The sequence below is a fragment of the Manis pentadactyla genome, chromosome 12 (genome assembly GCF_030020395.1).
Source record: "Manis pentadactyla isolate mManPen7 chromosome 12, mManPen7.hap1, whole genome shotgun sequence".
Classification (NCBI taxonomy): Eukaryota; Metazoa; Chordata; class Mammalia; order Pholidota; family Manidae; genus Manis; species Manis pentadactyla.
In genome coordinates, this window is record NC_080030.1 from 85,467,072 (window position 1) to 85,471,811 (window position 4,740).

Genomic DNA, 4,740 nt, shown 5'->3' on the forward strand with positions numbered 1-4,740 from the left:
TAAATTATACTTGGCCATTTTTCTTTAAAAGTGTTTCTATTTTCTAAGCAATTTTTATGTATCAAGAATGTTAGCCTACCCCCTTCCAGCTATATGTTTTATGAATCTTTTGTCCTCAGCTTCTCATCTTTTAATGACTGTATTGTGTTTTATACATGAAACTACCAAATTTTTATAAGTAAATCGAATTAGTTTTTCATTTTATTTTGTTTTAAAGCCTTTTCTCTTTCCAAAAACCATGTAACATTTTACATATATTTTCTTTCTTTTTTGAAATATTTTTCAATTTTAAAATTAGCTCTTTAACTTTTAGAATTTTTTGGCAAGTAATGTGAAGACTATTTTTCCTGTATTATAACCAGTTATTCTAGCATGATTTATTGGTAGTAGGATAAGTAGATCTCACTTTCTGGAATATGGTAGTGTAAAAATGTGGCATTAAATATATCCCTCGAATATTATTCAGATTTCTTATAATTTCTTTGTAAAGTAAGAAGTAGGAAATAATGTTCAACTGAAAATAAATGTGCTTTAGAATGCTGTGGAGTTCTAAACACACAATCAATGTGATTACACACTTATTGAAGCAAATCAGGAACTGGCTAATGGAGCACTGGGAGAGAGCACTCTTTATTCTGGCCTCATGTCCTGAATATACCTGATGATCAAAATCATCTGGGATGATTGTTAAATACACAAATTACCAGGCCTCTTTCCTTGGAATTCTACTTCAGAAAGCCAGTGTTGGTCGCCCAGGAGTTTGTGTTTTAAGTAAACATCTCTTGGTAAATCTGGTGCATACTAATGTTTGAGAACCAATGATTTAAGCTATAATACTAACAGAATAAGTCAGTTTCTCTTATCCTTCCAATATTTATGTTCTCCTTCCTTTTTATATCAATAGAACCCGCAGCTGAGGACACAGTTATGAAGAGTGTATGTATGACTGAATGCGGCCCATGGGACATGCGTGGGACTGACACGTGCTTTCCTGATGGTGTCCTCAAGGAGAAAGCCGTGCTACTCTTCCGCCTGCCTCCGCCTTGCTGCATGCAACGTGAGTACGGTGGGCACAATACCGCGGGCCATGCAGACACTGAAGGTTTGAGGGGGCAGGAGGAAAGAGGGAGCCTGGACCTCTGTGCATTCTCGTGGAGCAGAGTGCTTCTACACGAGAGAGAAACGCATTTCTATTGAGCTCTTTCAGATCTCTGTTACATATAATGTAATATCTTAGTGTAACAGGTGATAAAATAGTAATAAAAAATAATAAGAAACATGTAGCAGGGTGAAAATATAAAGTAACACATGAAGAAAAATAATGAAAATTGTTTAATTTTAAATGAAATTAAAAACAGAAGCCAGAACCTTAAGTTATAAAGTTATTTCAATAAACTGTTTTTCTTTGAGACATGCATTTGGTTCCAAGTTTCTAGGAGGTATATATGCTTAGATGTACTTTCTCTAATGGCATAAGGTAAAGCTTTGCTTATCCCTTAAACTCTAAAACAATATTTTCAAATGTAACTATGGGGGGCCCTCAGATATGCAGTGGATGGCAACCTCAGTGAATATAGCAATTGCATTAAAGGTTTCACAGTATAGTTTCTTGATGTGCGTTTTAATAATAAAAATCCAGATCATTACTGTTTTGGAATCAATATGGTATAGTATCTCACAAAAATTTCTGCTGTTCAGGGTTTATTTAAGTATAAAATCCAGCATTATTACAACACTGCTGCTCATATTTTTAAGCATCACAATCCTTAACTTCTTTTCAAATGAAATCTTGGGCAGAACCCCAATATATAAAATCAAACTCTCTTGATTTATGTGGGAGCAAGAGACTCTGAAATAGGTCACCTTGGTCTGCCCTTGTTCTTAAAACCCAACTGTAGAATTCTAGAATACCATGCAGAAATCCCTGATTTACAGGAATTGGTGCCTGTGTACGCTTCAAACCATATGCCATAAATACCACTTTCCTTCAGATGGGTTTAGATAAGATTTGGGCAGCTGACCATTCATAATTGTATTCCTTGGCAAAACCCCCAGGCATTTATGTAAATTATGAAGACTGAAGACTGGCAACGGTAAATTCCAAAAAAATAAAATAAATAAAATACTTGGACAGTCTCTGGTGTAGTTTGCTGATTTTTATAGGAATATGGACCCTGGTTGCTTCTGATTTTGATTTAATTTAAAGTGAGAATTTACTGGCCAGAATAGATTGGTATAATTCTATCCTTCTGAATTAACTTGAGAACTTGAATTTACTCATTAAAAATTTCAAACATCTGCCAGGCTGGATAAAACAGAGGCATATATGAAAAGAAGTACTGGAACAGTGAAAAGGAAAATGGAAAATTTATTCAGAGGATTTGGAATTGTTCTAAAGTAAAACTCATTTTTTAGATGGAAATACTTAATGGAGCTAACAAGATTTTTAGGGAGTGATTTCCTGATTGATCCCAGATCTTAGAGATCTTCATTCTAAATCTCTGTCTGAGGTAGTTTTAAAACCATGGAAACAAGAGTTGGTAGTTTAGTAACTAATACTGCTTTGGAGATTAACATTTTCAAGAAGGGTACCTTTGTGTTCACAAGGAATATAGAATGTACCAACAAATGCAGCTTGAAATTCAAAGCTGATATTTGGCTTGCTTTCTTGGTATAACTAAGGACAACAGGGAATGAAGACATCAATAGAATTTTGTCACTTAAGAGTTCATTTTTTTCCACAAAGATAATATTTCACAGGACCATGATAAAGGCTACATGAGCAGAATTAATTTTGAAGATTCCTGAATATCTGTTTTGCACGTGATACTCAAACTCATAGTCTAGTTACTCAATTTCTGAGTCACAGAGGAGCAGAATTTGAAAACTGGTGGCTCACACTTTATTCCAGTATGCAGTTTTTTGTGTGTACATGAGTGTGTAGAGTCAGCAAATGTTTTTTAAAGATCTGACTTTGAATCCCTTTTTGTAGTAGCTTATACTATTTCTTTAGCTCATCACTGGCACCTACCATTTCTACTCTCTTAACACTTTTGGTCTGCACTGAGGTGATATTAATTGTACTCAGAGGCCAGTTGTATCCACAAATTTGTAACCCCTCAGGTTAATTTAATTCTTGCTTCTGGCATCTGAAGGGAAGTTGAGTTGCTTACACTTATTTCAGCTCTTCCTAGATGTGAGTAATCTCTTTATGTGGTGGGTTTGAGGGCAGTGGTATGCCCTAGTGACTCCTAACAGTCCATTATGCACATTTCTTCCCAAGCCATCATCAGTGGCCCCTAAATTGGTAGTTTGGAATCAGCCCTGGTGATATTTCCACAGTGGAAATCTGTCAACTGTTAACAAATGGTGGGGGTTGGGTGGGGTAGAGAGGTGACTTAGTTGTTAAAACATTTACCAGGACACTACTGGTTTGACGGTACATCTGTACATCTGGGTGCTACCAAGTCTGCTTTTAAAACGTTGGTAATCAATTTTTTGCTTTCAGAATAAATATTTACTTGGTACACTTTGCTTACCAGATATAGTAAATATTAATTTGACTACAAGGAATTCAAGGAATATAAGAAAGGAAAACAGATGAAGATATCAACTGCTAGAAGTTAAGATAAGAGGTTCTGGAGTGAAATTTCTGGGGGTTGAACCCCAGTTCTGTCATTTTCTAACTGTGTATCTGTGGTTGAGGTACTTAAACCCACTAAGCCTTGTTTGTCTTATAAGTAGTGAGGGGATTAAGAATGTTTCCTATGTGATTGCTTTGAGCACAGTGGCTGGCACTTGGGAAACCCTTAATAAATAATAATTTTTATAATTGTATTACCTAGCAAGTGTTTTCTCTACATTACCTTATTCTGAGAGAGCACCATGATGTAGATAAAATAATTGTCATATTTCACAAAGGAAACTAAAGCTCAGAGAGGTTAAACAGCACATGTCTATGATTGCACAATGTTACATGGCAGAGCTGGACTTTATTATTATTATTACCTATATCTGCTAGATTTTATAGCATGATACCTCTTCAGAAAGCTTAGAATTTTCTCTCTTCTCAATTGTGGGACAATTGTTGAAGACAAAAATGTATGATTGAGTTGGCTGCAGTAACAACAAAAAACTACCACTTGTATCAATCAATTATTGTTGCAAACAAACCACCCCAAAACTCAGTGGCATGAGGCAGTCAGGCTTTTATTATACTCACAGGTCAGGTGGGTGGTGCTAACTAAGACTCAAAGTCTGTGGGTCAGCTGGGTGATTTGGTTTTAACTACAGAGTTGGGGTGAGCTTCAAATCCATTTCTCTCTCAGTCTTCAGGCCTGCATGCTCCCAGGTCAGCTTCTTCTAATGGTAATGACAGTAGCAGCAAGAAAAGCTTGACTGCACAAATGCATTTCAAGCCTCTGCTTGTGTATTGGTTGCTAACATCCAGTTGGCTAAGGCCAAAGGTAAGGAGGGTTGGGGAACTATACTCAGCCTTTTATGGGGGGAACTATGAAGACCCATAGTAGGTGGGATTTGGGAGGGTGAGGAATTGAGGCCAATATTCAGTCTACTACGCTATGGAAGAGTGACTTTGAAAAGATAGGAATTAATTTCACTCTTGCATGAAGGTCTGGAGATACTTGATTCAGGATTTTATGGCAGCTCCACTCCACGAAGTCCTGAAAGACCCAGGCTCCTTCTAGTCCCTGTCTTTTTGCTCTGTCTTGCTTGGCCTCC

General features: G+C 36.6%; 1 long non-coding RNA gene across 1 annotated transcript; it reads left to right on the top strand.

Annotated features, from left to right (window-relative positions):
* The first annotated feature begins 735 nt into the window (after window positions 1-735).
* On the top strand, window positions 736-4,469 carry LOC130679836 (uncharacterized). The gene is made up of 3 exons (XR_008992791.1): window positions 736-785; window positions 905-1,057; window positions 4,329-4,469. It is a non-coding gene; the product is annotated as an uncharacterized LOC130679836 (long non-coding RNA).
* Window positions 4,470-4,740: the final 271 nt, after the last annotated feature.